This window comes from Elephas maximus, chromosome 1 (assembly GCF_024166365.1).
Source record: "Elephas maximus indicus isolate mEleMax1 chromosome 1, mEleMax1 primary haplotype, whole genome shotgun sequence".
NCBI lineage: Eukaryota > Metazoa > Chordata > Mammalia > Proboscidea > Elephantidae > Elephas > Elephas maximus.
The window spans coordinates 106,718,526-106,738,979 of NC_064819.1; the positions used below are offsets into that span (position 1 = coordinate 106,718,526).

General features: G+C 42.4%; 1 protein-coding gene and 1 non-coding gene across 28 annotated transcripts in view; both read right to left on the reverse strand.

The window, feature by feature from the left end:
* The window catches only part of TRERF1 (transcriptional regulating factor 1), a 256,302-nt gene that overhangs the window by 83,941 nt on the left and 151,907 nt on the right, over nucleotides 1-20,454 (reverse strand). The gene's annotated exons all lie outside the window — the stretch shown is intronic.
* Nucleotides 12,479-12,585, reverse strand: LOC126058069 (U6 spliceosomal RNA). Its single transcript, XR_007513075.1, has one exon. It is a non-coding gene; the product is annotated as a U6 spliceosomal RNA (small nuclear RNA).

Consider the following 20,454-nt stretch of genomic DNA (forward strand, 5'->3'; position numbering starts at 1 on the left):
TGGACCAGGACAGTTTGCAGACCAGCACCATTCCACAGATTTTGAGTTGTTGTTGTTGTTGTTGTGTGCCGTGGAGTTGATTGCAACTCATGGTGATCCCGTACGACAGAGTAAAATGGGCCCATAGGGTTTCCTAGGCTGTAACCTATATGGGTGCAGATTCCCAGGTCTTTTCACCTGCAGAACTGCTGGGTGGGTTCATATTGCCAACCTTTCAGTTAGCAAGAGAGTACTTAACCACTGTGCCATCAGCAGGGCTGAATTAAGGCATGTGAGGGCCCTAAACACTGATTATCTGTGGTGTCCCCTCCTCTGCTTACTCATGCATTCAAACAGGACATGTGGGCTATACACACACTTACGCGCGTGTGTGCACGCATAAGCCTCAGCTATTCCTGATGTAAGTTCTTTTTAAATGTGACTATAATATCAGCGACTGAACGCAAAAGTGGTGCGTAACATTTTAGCGGAATAAGATGAACTGCATTATAAAATTTTTAGTGGATGTGGGGCACTAAGATTTTTATTATATACCACATTTTCTACAAAAGGTATACTCCACATATTCTACAACAAAGAAAATGAGTCTGTGAACTTAGTTGTTTCAACAATCAATGTAAAATTCTTTAAATGGTTCATACTTCAATTCTGACACTTTTTGTAATAAATGTTATAAATGAACAAATGAAAAGATATCAGAAAAGAAATTTGATAATCAGAAAACAAATACAACAAATTACTATATTTTATTTTTAGATAGATCTTTTACCTCTAACACGTTATAATGCAAAACCTTTCTACTCTTCGCTCTTATAAATTCTTTAACAATTTTGTCACAAGTATTGCTGCCAAACAATATTTCCATATATAATAAGGATAACAAATTGAGTCTTTCTTGAACTACTGTTGTATGCTAAAGGTTTTTGAGACTCCTTAGGAAAGAATATGAGCGTTTTGTTGTACAGTTTGTGATTATTAAAGTTAGGAATATTTGTAAAGCGATTATAACATTGGGAAATGTGTATTGTATTTTATCTTCTATTACAGAATCATACATACCTACGTGAGTAAAATTTGTCTTTCCTGAATCCGTAAACTTAGTTCTCATGTAAGAACAAAATGGTCGCACTTCTCTGTAACTCATCGAGATAAGCCTGCATTCTTTATCAGATATATCCACATTGTTTAAGAATGAAAATCCATTTGAAAGATCTTCATACACTTTCACCCTTCTTTTCATGTAAGGTTCAAGTGTGTCAGTGATGGTGTAGTTTGTGGTTACATGGAATGGATTTCTGGCACTCAGTACTTCTGGAGAACTTCTGTCATTTACTAGTTTCTTTCTAATGCTTCTGTGAGGGTGAGCTGCTTGATAATCAGTATTTGGCAGTATTTGTTTTACTATGTTTTCAAGTTTTTCAAAATCTTTTCTTAAATTACGTAAATACCCTGTTAATGACTGGCAGTATTCTGTGCCTGTCTTTAATGTACTCCTGAATCTTGGAGAGTTTGGCTTGTCCGATGAAAATACCCCAATATATTATTCCATATAACCAACATAAATACATACTCAAGTGTTTGCATTTTGTTGGTGATGTTCTCAGCTTTTCTTTTGGTATCTCCTTTTTGTCTTGTCTTCAGCAATATTTTCTAAGGCACCTAGAATCTGAGTGTACGATTCCAGGGTTGCACTCGTTGCTACAGCATGCACTTTTCAATGTGCTTTAGAAAGACATTTTAATACTTGATCACTGCCTAAATATGTTTTAAGAACTGCCCATCAGTGAGTAGAGGTATAGAGTAACCGAACAGTAGAAAAAAATTTAACTGCTTACGGACAACAATCTACTACACTACATCCTACAAGATTATAAGTGAATGTACAGCACATAGTGTGAAAATGGCATATTCATTGCCTTCTAAAATTTTCTGTTGCACACCTTTATAACACCCTGACATATGGGCAGCATTGTCATAGAACTGGCCTCTGCACTTAGAAAATCAATTTTGCAAACTTCACATAAATAGTGAAATACTTGATCTGCAGTTTCTTCACCAGTGTCTTAGTTATCTAGTGCTTCTGTAACAGAAATACCACAAGTGGATGGCTTTAACAAACAGAAATTTATTCTTGCACAGTCTAGGGGGCTAAAAATCCAAATTCAAGGTGCCAGCCCCAGGGGAAGACTTTCTCTGTTGGTTCTAGGGGAAGGTCCTTGTCATGAATCTTCCCCTGGTCTAGGAGCTTCTCAGCACGGGGACACCAGGTCCAAAGGGCACGCACCCCTTCTGGTTCTTCATTCTTGGTGGTAGGTCCTCCTGTCTTTTGGCTCACTTCTCTCCTTTATACCTCAAAAGAGATTGACTCAGATACAATCTAATCCAGTAGATTGAGTCTTGACTCATAAACATTAACTGCCTCTAATCCTGCCTCCTTAACACCATAGAGGTAGGATTTACGACACATAGGAAAATCGTATCAGATGACAAAATGGTAGACAATCACACAATACTGGGCATCATGGCCTAGCCAAGCTGACACACATTTTAGGGGGAGGAAATTTAATCCATGACAAGCAGTATGATTTTTGAAACTAATAAATACGATAAACTGCTTGACAGGTTTTCCATCTGTTGGAGATAAAAGTATCTTAAAATGATACTTAGCTGATCTGTATGAGGAAGGTCAGGAGTGGATCTACAAACTGAAATATCGAGCTATACTTATTTCACTGAAAATACCTGATTGAATGCTATCACTTATTAAGTTTATTAATTCTTCGCAGGTTGTTTTAGACATATACGATGTGTTACCGTTTCCTGTGCTACCATATTTTGAGATGTGACCTGCTAAAAATGGATCGAACTGATCAAATTCAAGTAAGCCCCTCGAATTTCTATTTTATGGGGACCCAAACACTTCATTTCTTCCTCAAAAAGATGGTCCACATTCAGCGATTGTTCTAATGATGACAACATGTTGCAAAACAACTTTCCAATACTGATGTTCTTCATTAATATGTGTTCCCAGTTCACGAGTTAAGCCAAAACTATGTCTTTGGTTTAAATAGGACAACATAAAATCTCTGTGAATTGAACTGTTTTCATGTTTATCAATCATATTTGAGTTGTGCCAATTGCTAAATCCATCCGTAAGAATGAGAATTAAATGCTTTAGGTCTGAATAGTTTGCAAACAAAACAATATACAGAGCCAACTGAGGGAGAACACAGTAGCTACTCCCTCTTACAATTTTCACCATTAGCTTTGCACCCTAGAAATACATTCTGGCTACAGGACCTTGTTTGTTTACCATCCAGAAATTTTTGACACGCATTTTCAAATGGTCCACTGTGACGTTGACAACCACTTGGCCCTTTTTTGATCCAATAATTTACATCATTAGAACAAAAATTATTCGCAAAGCAGGATCTGTATTTCTGTTTTTTACGGGGTCTGCAGGTGTGATAATTTCAGATTCTAAAACAGTTTCATTTTCTTTCTACACCATTATTAATTTTTTACTACAGCAAGAAATGAACGCAGAATTTGGAAAAAATTCTGTTACATGTGTATTGCTATTAGTAGTTTCAGCACTAGCAGTACTGGTACAACAATTTGCACCCATTAAACTCCAGCGTTCAACGGAAGAACTCTCTTCTGATTCATTACATTTTCAAAGGGAAGTTAATTTTAGAATTGTCTTTGGGGATTCACAAATCTTTTTCTTTTATCTTCTCGAGCTTTTGTTTTTGCACTCCACTTAATTGTTGCCATTTCACTTTACCTGGATATAAAATTATGTCACTTTTAAAATTTGGTTCTACCATCGCAAATAAATTTGAATAATTGAAAATAAATAAAATTTATAACTCAAAACCAAACCCACTGCCGTCAAGTTGATTCCAACTCATTCTGACTCATTCCAAGGCTGTAAATTTCTATGGAAGCAGACTGCCACATCTTTCTCCTGAGGAGCCACTGGTGGTTTCGAACCACGGACCTTTTGGTTAGCAGTCAATTGCTTTAACCACTGTGCCACCAGGGCTTCTTAAAACTTATAAGTAAAATGTATAAAATAAAATTTACACTTGAATTTGAGTGTTAACACAAAAATTTTTATTTGAAAATTAGTAAGTAATAAAAAATTGATTTGGAACATATAACTTTGTTCTTTAGATCTGAGGCAGTCAAAAGAAATAGTACTTACAAGGCAGTCAGAAATAATTTCATTCGTTTGTTATACGATGTTTGACGACGGGCCCTTCAAAGATCTCCGTGAGTGTTTTTCGTTTTGAAATAATACTTAAAAACCTGTGCATCCACTTTCCGTCCTTTGATGCTACACCTTCATAGTTCCCTGAACTACTGCTGATACCCAATGGGGCAAAAGCTACTGCAAAGAGCACGATACAAATACAAGGGCACGCTCAATCTGAAGACGTGTTTTGGTTCGCTTTGCACAGGACCAGATACATCACAAGTCACATGATCATAGAGCCGCTGGTGTGCTCTTACGTGGTTGATGCGACGGAAATGAATGTGAGGTTACACTTGAAGGGTCCGAAATGAACAGGAAAATATAACTGTTATTATATACAAAATTTATAAAATGGTATCAATTTCATTTTGTGCCTGCCAGTTCCCTTCTACTGTGGTGCTCAGTTTTCCTTGTGTCCTGTCTGCTTGACATCTATGGGTCTTTGCTTTGGACGACTGGTGTCTCTGTTCTGTTGATGTCCTAAGCACATGCTTACCTTGCTTATTGGATAATCTGTCCCTAGCCACCAGGGCTAGCATTGCTATGTAGAAGTTTATACAGAGTGTAACGTTCCTAAGATGCCTGGCTAATCAATCTCTTGGTCCAGAGAGGATGGCTAAAAATGAAAGTGATTCCAAATTTACTCTCCGGACTACAAAAGGTTCTCCAGGAGGGAGCATGTTGGCAGGCGCTTTGCTTTGGAAAGTGTGGCGGTACCAACTTGCCAGGCTCAGGTAACAGAGAGTGAGGCTCACCAAACCTGGTCTAAAGCTGTGCGGGAGCCCTGTCTGGTTCCACCTTGAACTTCCCAACCCTAACTATGGCAACCCTGCCAAGGCAACCTCCCTGAAGGAGAATAGTCATCTATCAGAAGGAGCTGGAACATTTCAGAAAATAAATCATTTTCAAAATGTCAGGAGGGCTGCTGGTGTTCATTCCTACTATTCAATGCTATAAAAATGATTTAAAAAAAAAAAATTGAGAAATCCTTTGTCTGTGACAGCCAGCTCCAAAAAAGCCTTTAAATGCCTACTGCCTTAATACTTGAGGGAGAGATGATAAGTCATTTTCACCCATTTGAATGTTTAAGAGAAAGCGTTCATTCCTCTGAACTCTCAGCTTTTAAGTAGTCCTTTATTTTAAACCTTAGAAGATAACTCTGCAGAAGAAAAACTTCCATTTTCAAAGCCTTGGTTTTTTTTTTTCTTCCCTCCTAAATGCAAACACACACAGACTCATTCCCAGCTTCAAACGCTAAAATCATCTGCAATTTGGGAGTTTGTTGTTCATGAAATTCTAGCGATAAGCACATCATAAACATTCCTATAGCAACAGACTGTTTTTGAAGCGATGTCTGCAATGTTACAAAGATTGTGTATCATTATCTCTGAATGTTGGCGAAGAGAAGTTTATGGGGAATAACTGTTTATGTACAAATAAGTCAATATAGTAACTGGCATCCTGAATAGCAGACCTTACCAAGGAGCTAAACCATGGCATGGAATTGAAGTTGGAATGCTCTTCATTCTGTCTCCATGAATAAATACCCCATCCTTACCCTCAACATATGACAATAACTCTCCAGGCTCCCTCATAGCAGCATGAGTCCTTGGAACTGGTTGCCTCATGGGCAAGAGTTTTACTTAGACAACCACATTGTTGTTGTTGTTAGCTGCCATTGAGAAGGTCCCCGACTCAGGGAGACACCATGCATGATGAGACTGAACTATTGTAGTCCACACAATCTTCACTGGTTGATTTTCAGAAGTAGGTCACCAGGCCTTTCTTCGTAGTCTATCTTAGTCTGGAAGCACTGCTGAAACCTGTTTAGCATCACAGCAACACACAAGCCTCCAACGACACACGAGTGGTGGTTGTGCTTGAGGTACGCTGGCCGGAAATCCAACCTAGGTCTCCCGCATGGGAGGTGAGAACTCTACCACTGAACCAGCACTAGACAACCATATACTCACCTTTTATTGGTAATCCCTTATATTTCAGACACTGGGTTAACCTCTAGGGTTTTAAAAATGGGTTCTTCTTCAAGGAGGCTCAAGAAAGACATATTAACAGGTAATTACAATTTCTCTTCCCTGTTAAGAAGAGACTATTGGTTGGAGTTGAGGGAAAGGAAAGGAAGTTAACTCAGTCCATCCATTCATTCAACGATCCATTCACCTATCCAATGCTGAATGGGTGCCCAGTATGTACAAGGTAAGTGCAAGGCACCAGACATTCAACTGTTGAGTGAGACCAATATGGTCCCTGCCCTCATGGAGTTTATAGTCTAGTGGGAAAAGCCAACATTAAAAAACGAGAAATAACTGTAATAGTGATTTACTCTAAAGAAATATGGATTAACAGCATGTAACAGGGGGCAGGAAACCCTGGTGGCGTAGTAGTTAAGTGCTACGGCTGCTAATCAAAAAGGTCGGCAGTTCGAATCCACCAGGGGCTCCTTGGAAACTCTGTGGGGCAGTTCTACTCTGTCCTATAGGGTCACTATGAGTCCGAATCGACTCAACGGCAACGGGTTTGGCTTTTGGTTTTAACAGGGGGCAGATCAGTATGGAAAGAGGTCAGTAGTGGTTTCCCCATGGAATTCATCTTTACTCTGAGCACCGAGAATAAATTAGTGAAGCAAAGTAGGGAGGGGAGGAAGGAAAAGATAGGAAGAAAGGGTATTGCAGGCATAAAGAATAGCCGTGCAAAGTCCTGTGGCAGGAATAACATCTAAGAAACAGTACAGAGAGTAATCAATTTGATGAGAAATCTCAGGAGGCTCCTAATGTGGACCAAATAGGTTTTTGATCTAAGACTGTGCTCCAATCACTGTGGTAATCAAGACAGGCATTAAAGATGTGTAGTTGAAAAAAAAAAAAAAAAGTCCAACAAGTTACCTAGGACAACCCAGGCACGTCATGTACATATCTGCTAAATTCTCCTTCTTCCTAAGTGTCAGAAGACATCCAAATTGGGGCCACTTTGCCCTCCTTCTCAATTTATACCAAGTTTTAGAACTCTTACCTATTTTTCTCTGCAACAATGGTAACTTGGTTAAATTCAGTTCAGCCGGTGGTAAAATTAGTTGGTAAACTCTGATATAAGGCTGACAGTGAGGATAGATTTTGGGACATGGACGAGCTTTGTATTATTAAAATTAATAATGCTCGTGATGCAAGTTACTTTAAGGAATGCCATAGATTTACGCTTTAGAGAACATGAGCTTTGGAGCCAAGCAGACCTGGGTTCAAATGTGTCCCCGCACCTCACTGGTCGGGGTTAGCTGTGTCCTCTTTGCAGGGGTATCACGGAGATCAGGGAGAATGTAGGTCCTACACTGAGCACCACCTGCCTCCCAAAAGGCTTGGATAAATGGTGGCCGTCACTATTGCTACATACCAGTGAGTGGGGACCATCATGCCCCTCCCTCAATAGGAATCCATGAAACTGCTTCCCAGCTGGTACTGGGGCTGCAGGGCTACTTTGCAAAGGCCCAGGGGTCAATCCCCAGGGTCCTGATGACGCACCATTTCCTGGTCTGTACCCTTACGGGTTCCCATCCACTGTGCTGGGAGGTCCCAGTAGCAAGTCCCACTCCTCACCAGAACCAACCCTCACTGAGTCATGCCCTATCCTGCTGCCCCAGGCTTAACCTCCCCAGGGCACTCCAGATACCTAGAAGCTTAGGGCTGGAAGCCAGTAAACCTGGGTCCCGGTTCCTGCTCCACTGCTAATGACTGGGGCCCTCTGGGACAAGGGCCAAATCTCAGATGGTAGAGGAGGTGGAACAGCTGTCACATCTGGAAACCTAATAGAGCCCCCACATGGTGCTGCAACTGCCCGGACAGTGCCTCTTGTATCTACAAGAATCTTGTGTGCTGATAGCATCACCATTTTACAAGTGAGGAAACTGGTTCAGTGTCTTGGCCAAAGCCACACAACTGTAAGAGGCAGAGCGAGGACCCGAAGCACCAAAGCCTCGAGTTCCCTCTTTACCCCATGACCACACTGCCTAAAAAACCAAACCAAACCCACTGCCGTTGAGTTGATTCCGACTCACAGCGACCCTATAGGACAGGGCAGACTGCCCCCATAGGCTTTCCAAGGCTATAAATCTTTATGGAAGCAGACCATCACATCTTTCTCCTGTGGAGTAGCTGGTGATTTCGAACCGCTGACCTTTCAGTTAGCGGCGGAGTACTTAACTACTGTGCTTACCAGGGCTCCCTCATACTGCCTCACAGGAAAGGAAATCTTACTTATGCTCTTCTCACGTTGCCAGTGAGGAAGCCTTCCTGGAGTGCTGTGTGATTTTCTAAGGACCTACAGCCAGCAAGCCCCCAGGCACGGCCAGAATCTGTGCCTCTGGAAGCTCTTTCCACTACCCTGCACTTCCATCTGGGCCTCAGTTTCCCTTCTGCCCAATGACAGTGACAAATGCTGCCTTACATACTACACACTGTTTTTAGAGTGAAGGGGGAAAGCAGGTTTAAGAGTCTTGGAGAGGAAGAACATCTAACATACAGAAATGAGCACTTTATACGGGTCTCTACAAAGCCCCAAGAGGAAGGGCTCTTCTCAGTCACAAGGCGGTTGGAATGAAGAGAACAGCTCACACCCCACCAGGCAGGACAGAGGGGAGGAACCCAGCCAGGGGCAGGAAGGGAACCCAGGATATAAACTATGGGCTTATGAAATGGGAAGCAGCAGGATCAGATGAAGTGTGAAGAATTCCCTCCATGCCACCCACATCAATTAGAAATTGGCACAGATTTTAAAAAAAGAGGGAAAAGATGGGGGGGAGAATGGGGAAGAGACGGAGGAATTAATATTGAAGCAAGATCCACAAAGCATCTAAGACACAGTACAGAGAGAATCCGCAAACTCCAGTCACCTGAAGGCCAATCATTCCATCAAATTAGTTCTCTTAGGTAGAGACAATGGTGACATGGAAGGAGATCTAACTTTCAACTGAGACACCCAACAGCCCAAAAGCCAGGGGGCCCAGAAGTTTTTCAGATGTAGTGAGGTCTCCCATTCTCTCTCTAAGCTTCTCTCCTTTTCTTTTGACGCCCCACCTATACCCCCTAGAAGGTAAAGGAAAAAATAACTTCTATGGGCTGGAGAAGGGGTCCTGTCCAGACCACATGAGATACAGTTGTTGTTGTTGTTGTTAGGTGCTGTCGAGGAGTTGGTTCCAACCCATAGCAACCCCATGCACAACAGAACAAAACACTGCCCGGTCCTGCGCCATCCTTACAATCGTTGTTATGCTTGAGTTCATGGTTGCAGCCGCTGTATCAATCCACCTCGTTGAGGGTCTTCCTTTTTTCCGCTGACCCTGTACTTTGCAAAGCATGATGTCCTTCTCCAGGGACTGATCCCTCCTGACAACATGCCCAAAGTATGTGAGATGCAGTCTTGCCATCGTGGCTTCTAAGGAGCATTCTGGTTGCACTTCTTCCAAGACAGATTTGTTCGTTGTTTTGGCAGTCCATGGTATACTCAATATTCTTTGCCAACACCACAATTCAAAGGCGTCAATTCTTCATCAATTCTTCTTCGGTCTGCCTTATTCATTGTCCAGCTTTCACATGCATATGATGCGATTGAAAATACCATGGGTTGGGTCAGGTGCACCTTAGTCTTCAAGGTGACACTTTGCTTTTCAACACTTTAAAGAGGTACTTTGTGGCCGATTTACCCAATGGTTGTGAGATACAGGGGACCACTTAATCAGGTCTACATGCAGCTGCTCATTAGAGAACACAGGTGAACTGAAGCTGAACCTTCCAGATCAATACTGGAGCAGCTCAAACATTGGGAGCATGTCAGATGGACTTGTCGTGGGCTGATAATGGATGACAGGCCACCGTCCACCCTCCAACCTCATCTTGGGCCTCCCACAGCCTTGATCACAGCTTCAATAGGCTCGTCTTTCAGATTCTCAAACACTCCAAGCTCTTTTCCACACCACTGCCTTTGCACATACTGGTCCCGCTGGCTGGGATGCTGTTCTCCCAGCTCACCCCTCATTAACATTTACTCAGTTGTTATGGATTGAATTGTGTTTCCCACCCCCCGCCCCCAAAAAGATACGTTGAATTCCTAACCTCTGTACCTGTGAGTGTAACTGTTTAGAAACAGGGCTTTTCTTTTGTTATCAGTTAAGTTAAATGAGGTCACTCTGGAGCAGGGTGAGTTTGAATCCTAATTCCTTCTGAGTGGTGTCTCAAGAAAAGGGAGCTAGGGGCAGGGAGCGGGAGGACAGGTGCCCTGTGGTGGTGGAGGCAGCAGAGAAACATCAAGGACAGCTGCAGCAGCCACCAGAAGCTTGGGGGAGCGGCATGGAGCAGCTCGTCTCTCAAAGCCCCAGAAGCAATGGACACAGCTGATACCCTAATTTAGACTTCTAGCCTTTATAACTGTGAGAAAATTAATTTCTGTCCTTTAAAGTCACACACTTTGTGGTATCGTTAGGAAACGAAGCCATCATCTTTCAGGCTACAGCTTCAGTGAGGTTTCTCTCACCATCCAGAAACGTCAGTGTGCAGCAGCACTGATGGGAGTTATAATTATGTGATTAACGAGTTGGTCTCCCCAGTCAGAATGAAAGCTCTGCAAGGGCCGTGTGTTTTTCTGCTGTCGTGCCCCACGGGCCAGCGCAGGGCTTCTTAATATGGATTGTACGTTAGAATCACCTCAGAAGCTTTAAAAAAAAAAAAAAAAAAGGGTGCCTGGGCTCTACCCCATCGGTTAAATGTTTAGAAGCTCACCTGGTGATTGCAATGTGAGACCAAGGTTGAGAATCACTGACTTTGAGAAAAGGCCCTAGGCACTGGGCTTATGTCCCGGAGCAATCTTGAAGCGGCTCTCAGGAAGTTACAGCAGGACATTGCTCCCTTTTCTTGTGCATACAATGTATCACTTAAATATTGTTTTCCACCCTAGAGATTAATTTTGAGGAAATTCCGGAAAAAAGAAACAAAATCCTGTCCTTAAGAGGAAGACTAGCGCTTTCATTAAGTGCCCCCATGCAGCCCCTTCCCACCACACCTCCGTCCCCTTAATCTCCTTTATCATCTTTATCGTCAGAGCCATAGGATTAACCTGATATGTTTCTGAAATACACTTAAACATCTGATGTAAAACCTGGTAACTGTTAATTTAAACAGGCCCAGCTATACTACACAGGTGGTGTTGTCAGGTGCCGTTGAGCTGGTTCCGACTCATAGCGACCCTACGTACATCAGAATGAAATATTGCCCGGTCCTGCACCATCCTCACAATTGTTGTTATGCTTGAGTCCATTGTTGCAGCCACCGTGTCAATCCATTTTGTTGAGGGTCTTCCTCTTTTTCGCTGACCCTCTACTTTACCAAGCATGATATCCTTCTCCAAGGACTAGTCCCTCTAATAACACGCCCAGAGTATGTGAGATGATGTCTCGCCATCCTTGCTTCTAAGGAGCATTCTGGCTGTACTTCTTCCAAGACAGATTTGTTCTTTCCTCTGGCAGTCAATGGTATATTCAATACACAGTAGAACGGGATATTTCACATTAAATTTTATTAAAACAGGAGAGTTCAAAGCCAGTTTGTGCTGGAACAGACCCTCCAGGCCAGCTCTGGGCAGACAGGTAGGGGTGCTTTGCAGAAGTACATCCTGGGGCACTGGTGAGGGGGGAGCTCACTTATGGAGGTAGGTCATCTGATCTGGGAAGTCCAGAGAGAACGCCCTACCAACTCAGTTACCCTTACTAGGGGGAGAAGGAGGATAATCTCAGTTATGTAGTGCTGCTACAACAGGAACACCACAAGTGGGTGGCGTTAACAAGCAGAAATTTATTCTCTCCCAGTTTAGGAGGCTAGAAGTCCAAATTCAGGCCACTGGCTCTAGGGGAAGGCTTTCTCTCTCTGTTGGCTCTGGGGGAAGTTCCTTGTCTCTTTTCAACTTCTGTACCTTCAGCTCCTTGGTGATCTCCGTGTTGCTAGGTGTCTATCTCCCCCTATCTCCTCCTATCTCTACTTGCTTGCTTAATCTGCTTTTTTTTTTTTTTGGCTTCAACAAACAGAAGTTTGTTCTCTCACAGTTTAGGAAGCTAGAAGCCCAATTTCAGGGTGTCAGCTCCAGAGGAAGGCCTTCTCTTCTCTGTTGGTTCTAGTGGAAGGTCCTTGTCAACTATCTTCACTTGGTCTAAGAGCTTTTCTGTGCAAAAATATGGAACGCTTCACGAATTTGCATGTCATCCTTGCGCAGGGGCCATGCTAATCTTCTCTGTATCGTTCCAATTTTAGTATATGTGCTGCTGAAGCGAGCACTTAATCTGCTTTTATATGTCAAAAGAGATTGGTTTAAGATATACTCTATGCTTACTGCTTCATTAACATAACAAAGAAAACTCATTCCCAAATAGGATTATAACCACAGGTACAGGGGTTAGGATTTACAACACACATTTGGGAGAGGGGGCACAATTTAATGCATAACATGGACAGTGTGTGAAAAAATTCCAATTGCTCTTAAAACAGCCCATGAAGTTGCAGCTTCAATTCCCTGATGGGTTTTGCCACACAATAGAAGTAACGCTCTACCCAATTCTCCGTGAGAAGTAAACTCTCACTTAACTAAGTGGGGCCCAAAGTGGTTCTCCAATCTGAATATTCATAAAGACTACCCAGGACCTTGGTAAGATGTTAAGAATGAAGCCTCCCTTCATACCTACTAGACTGGCAGTTAAAAAACCAAAAACCATGGAGAAAAACAAGTGTTGATGAGGATGTGGAGAGACTGGAACCCTCATGCGTTGCTGGTGGGAATGTAAAATGGAGCAGCCACTGTGGAAAAGTTTGGCAGTACCTCAAAAAGATAATTGTAGAACTACCATATGACCCAGCAATCCCAATCCAAGGTACACACCCAGAAGAACCGAAAGCAGCAACTCAAGCTGACACACGTACACCGATGTTCATCGCAGCTCAATTAACAATGGCCAAAAAGTGGAAACAACCCAAGTGCCCATCAACAGATGAATAAAAAAACAAAAAGTGGTATATCCATAAAACGGAATATTATTCAGTCATAAAAAGGAACGAAGTTATGACACATGCTACCACGTGGATGAACCTTGAAAATATTTATGCTGAGTAATATAAGCCAGACACATGAGGACAAATATTGGGTGATTCCATTTATCTGAAACCTCCAAACCAAACCAAAACCCACTGCTGTCAAGTTGATTACGACTCATAGTGACCCTACAGGACAGAGCAGAACTGCCCCATAGGGTTTCCAAGGAACAGCTGGTGGATTTGAACTGCCGACTTTTTGGTTAGCAGCTGAGCTCTTAACCACTGAGCCACCAGGGCTCCATGAAACATTCAGAATAGGCAAATCCATAGAAACAGAAAGTAAATAAGTGGTTGCCAGGGGCTGAGTGGCAGAAGAAATGGGGAGTGGCTGCTTAATGGACACAAGGTTTACTTTTGGGTTAATGAAAGTGTTCTAGAACTAGACTGCGGTGAAGGGTGCACAATATTGTTAATATACTAAATGCCATTGGATTGTATACTTTGTTGTTGTTAGGTGCTGTCAGGTCAGTACCGACTCATAGTGACCCCATGTATAACAGAACAAAACACTGCCCGGTTTTGCACCATCATCACAATTGTTGTTATGCTTGAGTGCATTGTTGTAGCCACTGTGTCAGTCCATCTTGCTGAAGGTATTCCTCATTTTCACTGACACTCTACTTTATCAAGCATGTCTTCTCCAGGGACTGATCCCTCCTGGTAACATGTTGAAAGTATGTGAGGCATAGTCTCACCATTCTTGCTTCTAAGGAGCATTCTGGTTGTACACTTTAAAACGGTTATAATAGTAAATTTTATCTTAATAAAAATAAAATAATAAAGAATAAGCTTCCTGGGCTCCACAATGAGAGGCTCGGACTCAGAAAGTTTGGGCTGGGGTCTGGAAACCTACATTTTAAAAGAACACCTGGGTGACTTTTGAGATGGGATGGCCTTAAAGGCAAGGCCTATATTTTCTTTATTTATTTTAATTGTGCTTTAGGTGAAAGTTTAGAGAACAAATTAGTTTCTCATTAAACAGTGAATACACAAACTGTTTTGTGACATTGGCTGCCACCCCAGGTTCCCTGTTTCCATTCATCCAGTTTTCCTGTTCCTTCCTGCCTTCTCGTCTTTGCTCTTGGGCTGGTGTGCTCATTAGCCTCATATGATTAAACTACGAAGCATGTTCCTCACATGTGTTACTGTTGGGCCTATAGACCTGTCTAATCTTTGGCTTATGCCTTTATTTTAGATGAATCAATAACTGTTGCTATTTACGGAGTGCCAAGTATGTGCCAGGCACTGGGCTTGGTGCTTTCAAACATACTATCTCAGGCTGCAAGGTGGAATAGTCACTGTTTTATTTTACATATGAGGAGACTGAGGCTCAGAGAGGATAAGTAAGTTGCCCAGGGCACAAAGCCGATTAACAAGGAATCCCATATTCAAACCAATCTCCCTGTAACTCCACAGCCCATCTTTTTCCCACAACCTTCACTATGTTGCTGTGTCCTCTAACAAGCTCATCCAGGCAGCAGAAATGTCATTCTTTATGCAATATGTAGAAAAAAAATGCTCTTAATGTTAGAGACTCAGATTGTCCTACAGTGTGATCCTCAGGCCAGCAGCTTCAGAACTTATGAGAAATGCAGATTCTTGGGCCTCACCCCAGATTTGCTGCATCAGTGTTTGCTATCCCCAGAGGATTCGTGTGCACATTAAGGTATGAGAAGGACCCGTCTCCCTGGAGCTGTGCTGCCTGGCTTTTAAATTTAAATTAAGATTAAATAAGCATGAAATTCAGTTCTTCAGTTTCACTAGCCACTTTTCAAGTGCTCTGTAGTCACATGGGGCTACTGGCTACTGTATCGGACAGCACAGAAGAGAGTATGTTCATCATCATAAAACATCCTACTGGACGGCGCTGAGCCGGGTTACTCAGCCTTGGCACTACGAGCATTCTGGGCTGGATAATCCCTTGTTGTGGGGGCTTCCTGTGCATGGTAGTGCAGTAGCTCTCAACCTGGGGTGATTTTGCTCTCCAGGGCACACTTGGCAATGTCTGGAGACATTTTTGATTGTCACAATTGGGGGCCCTACTGGCATCTAGTGGGTAGAGGCCAGGATGTTACTAAACATCCTATAATTACAGGACAATTCCCAAAACAAAGAATTATCTGGCCCAATATGTCACTAGAGCCGATGTTGAGAAGCCCTGCTCTAGAATAATCAAGAAAACATAGCCAGCCTCAGTAATACTGGCAGCAGAAGACCAAAGTGCCACTGCTCTCTCTTGCCAAATTCAGAACCCTGAAAAGCTGCTGTCTGAGCAAACAGGTATCGAGTTTTGCCAAGGCTGCAGAGTGAGAAATCCTGGTTTCCAAAACAAACCTACAGGCTCATTGCTGAGATAAAGTCCCTATACTTCAAATTCCAGGGGCAGGGAAAGGAAGAAATTCATTTTTGGCATTGATGTTCAGAATATGGTTTCAAATTCTACATAGAAACCATGACCTGCTTGTTGGTAGATTTAATCATTCATTCATCTGTTTATTGAGCACCTGTTATGTGACATGCACTGTTCTAGTGTTGGAAACAAAGCAGTAAAGACAAACCAGTATCTTGCCCCTGTAGAGCTGACATTCCAGGGGAGAAGACCCACGGTACACAAGTAAACAAATAACTATATAACATAAAGAAGGGTAGTGGCCAGTGTTACAAAAAAAAAAAAAAACCAGAATAAGGCAACAGAAGAGCGATGGGGATAGGTAGGGATCTACTGAGGAAGGGTGATCAGGGAAGGCGTCTCAGAAAAGGGGACATATGGGCAGAAACATGAGAGAACAGAGATTGAGCCAGGTGACTTGGGGAGAGAAGAGAGTCCCAGGCACAGGTAACAGTGGGTGCTAAGACCTTCTGCAGAGCTGGCTTGATGTCACCTACCAACTTAGAAAGGCAGCGTGACAGATAATGGGAAGAGGAGTGGCAGGGGCCAGGTTGCATGGGGCCTCAAAGATACAGGGACCTACCATTGAGCAATCTGAACAGGGAGAGATGGGGTTTGATTAACTTTTCATATGGAGAAGAAACTGTAGGAAGACATGAGTGGAAAAAATGATGTCAGTTATGAGGCTGCTGTAGTATTCCAAATGAGGGATGATGACGGCTTAATATTATTAATCAATCAATTAATATTAACACTAGTTGGCTACACAGTCGAGTCTATTACTATTAATATCTTAATATATTTTATTTTATACTATAGAATATATTCTATAATATTCTAATTAATAGTAGACCAAGCATCATGTTTCAGCTACTTCTTTGCGAAAATGCATTCTGAGTCTCAGATGGTCAACTTGAAATCTTTTCTATCCCCCTTAGGTTGAAGTCAGGGACTTTGTGGTCTGGTAGAAGACAGTGGGAAAGGCGGATGGGGGCTAGGGCAAGTTATCAAGAGGAAAATGACGTATGCCCTGATCATCCTCTTTCCCCAAAGCCATAGGAGAAGAGGATCTAAGAGTTCTTCCCAACATAATTCTTCCAGCGGTTGCTGGGCAGCAGATGGATGGGACCCAGATGCTCCACTCCAGATGGAAGAGAGGGGAAAGGGCTGCTTATCCTGGAAGGGTGGGATGCACTATAGCTGTGTCCAAAGGAGACTGGAGTCTTTTGCAAAAGCAAGGGAGAATGTACTGCTGGGGTTCTGAGGTTTCAGAGCAACAAAGCATCATGGAGACAGCCATGGAGTCAGCAGATTTAGGGTGGAATCACCCAGCTGTGCCTTTTACTAACTGCGCAACACTGGCATGTCACCCGATCTCTGGTTCTCAGCTTCCGCCTCTGTAAATAAGAAACAATAACTCCTGCCTCTCAGAGTTGCTATGCTGGATCAAATCAGGTGATGCCTGTGTGGAGGGTGGATGACAATGTCCAGTCCATGTTCTGAAGTCTGGGTACCTGCACCTGCTGGAGCAGACACAGATCTACCATCCTGCACATGCACGTTGGTTTGTGCTGTACTCACATCTAGTAGTACAGCTTTGAAGGAGCCCTGGCAGCACAACAGTTAAGTGCTTAGCTGCTGTTATGGATTGAATTGTGTCCCCCCAAAATATGTGCCAACTTGGTGAGACTGTGATTCCCAGTATCATGTGGTTGTCCTCCATTGTGTGATCTGAAGTATTTCTCCTAAACAAACAAACAAAAAAAAAACAGTGCTCTCCTACGTGTTGTAAATGCTAACCTCCATGACAACTGGTAGTTGGAAAATACAGCCTTCCTGATAGAAATGATGCTAGAGATGGCATGATAGAATTTTGCAAGACCAATGACTTCTTCACTGCAAATACCTTTTTCAACAACATAAATGGTGACTATACACGTGGACCTTGCCAGATGGAATACACAGGAATCAAATCGACTACATCTGTGGAAAGAGACAATGGAAAAGCTCAACATCATCAGTTAGAACATGGCCAGGGATGGAACAGACCACCAATTGCTCATATGCAAGTTCAAGTTGAAACTGAAGAAAATTAGAACAAGTCCACAACAGCCAAAGTATGGCCTTGAGTATATCCCATCTGAATTTAGAGACCATCTCAAGAATAGATTTGATGCGTTGAACACTAATGACCAAAGACCATCAAGTTGTGGAATGACATCAGGGACATCATACATGAAGAAAGAGACTATTAAAAAGACAGGAAAGATATATCCGCACAATGGAATACTACACATGGATAAAGAACAATGATGAACCCATGAAACTTTTCGTTATATGGAGGAATCTGGAAGGCATTATGCTGACTGAAATTAGTCAGTTGCAAAAGGACAAATATTGTATGAGACCACTATTATGAGAACTCAAAAAATAGTTTAAACAGCGAAGAAAATATTCTTTGATGTTTACGAGAGTGGGGAGGGAGGGAGGGAGAGGGGTATTCACTAATTAGATAGTAGATAAAAGCTATTTTAGGTGAAGGGAAAGACAACACACAATACAAGAGGTCAGCACAACTGGACCAAACCAAAAGCAAAGAAGTTTCCTGAATAAACTGAATGCCTCAAAGGCAGCATAGCAGGGGCGGGGGTTTGGGGACCATGGTTTCAAGGGACATCTAAGTCAATTGGCATAATAAAATCTATTAAGAAAACATTCTGCATCCCACTTTGGAGAGTGGTGTCTGGGAGAGCGGCCATCTAAGATGCATCAATTGGTCTCAACCCACCTGGAGCAAAGGAAAATGAAGAACACCAAGGATGTAAGGTAATTATGAGCCCAAGAGACAGAAAGGGCCACATAAACCAGAGACTACATCAGCCTGAGACCAGAAGAACTAGATGTTGCCCGGCTACAACCGATGACTGCCCTGACAGGGAACACAACAGAGAACCCCTGAGGGAGCAGGAGAGCAGTGGGATGCAGACCCCAAATTCTTGTAAAAAGACTAGAATTAATAGTCTGACTGAGAGTAGAAAGACCCCAGAGGTCATGGTCCCCAGATCTTCTGTTAACCCAATATAGGAATCATTCCCAAAGGCAACTCTTCAGACAGGGATTGGACTGGACTACAGGATAGCAAATGATACTGGTGAAGAGTAAGCTTCTTGAATCAAGTAGACACATGAGACTATGTGGGCAGCTCCTGTCTGGAGAAGAGATGAGAGGGCAGAGAGGGTCAAAAGCTGACTGAATGGACATGAAAATATAGAGTGGAGGGAAGGAGTGTGCTGTCTCATTACAGGAAGAGCAACTTGGAGTATATAGCAAGGTGTATATAAGTTTTTGTATGAGAGACTGACTTGATTTGTAAACTTTGACTTAAAGCACAATAAAAATTAAAGAAAAAGGAAAAAAGACAGGAAAGACAGAAATGACCAAAATGGATGTCAGAAGAGATTGAAACTTGCTCTTGAACATTGAGGAGCTAAAGCAAAAGGAAGAAATGATGAAGGAAAAGAGCTGAACAGAAGATTTCAAAGGACTGCTCAAGAAGACAAAGTATTATAATGACATGTGCAAAGACCTGGAGATAGAAAACCAAAAGGGAAGAACATGCTTGGCATTTCTTAAGCTGAATGAGCTGAATTAAAAATTCAAGCCTCGAGCTGCAATACTGAAGGATTCTATGGGGAAAATATTAAATGATGCAGGAAGCATCAAAAGAAGATGGAAGGAATACAGAGAACCATTACACCAAAAAGAATTGGTCGATGTTCAACCATTTCAGGACGTAGAATATGATCAGGAACCCACGGTACTGAAGGAAGAAGTCCAAGCTACACTGAAGGCACGGGCGAAAAACAAGTCTCCAGGAATTGACGGAACACCAACTGAGATGTTTGAACAAACTTATGCAGCACTGGAAGTGCTCATCTGTCTATGCCAAGAAATTTGGAAGACAACTACTTGGCCAACTGATTGGAAGAGATCCATATTTATGTCTATTCCCATGAAAAGTGATCCAACTAAATGTGGAAATTACTGAACAATATCATTAATATCACAGGCAAGCAAAATTTTGCTGAAGATCATTCAAAAGCGGCTGCAGCAGTACATCAACAGAGAACTGCCAGAAATTCAAGGCAGATTCAGGAGAGGACATAGAACAAGGGATATCATTGCTGATGTCAGACTGATCCTGGCTGAAAGCAGAGAATACTAGAAAGATGTTTATCTGTGTTTTATTGACTATGCAAAGGCATTTGACTCTGTGGATCATAACAAACTATGGATAACATTGTGAAGAATAAGAATTTGGGACACTTAATTGTGCTTATGAGGAACCCATACATAGATCGAGAGGCAGTCATTCGAACAGAACAAAGAGATACTACGTGGTTTAAAGTAAGGAGAGGTGTACACCAGTGTTGTATCCTTTCACCATACCTATTCAATCTGTCTGCTGAACAAATAATCCAAGACGCTGGGCTATATGAAGAAGAACGTGGCATCAGGATTGGAGGAAGACTCATTAACAACCTGTGTTATGCAGATGACACAGCTCTGCTTGCTGAAAGTGAAGAGGACTTGAAGTACTTACTGATGAAGATCTAAGTCCACACCTCAACATAAAGAAAACAAAAATCCTCACAACTAGACCGATAAGG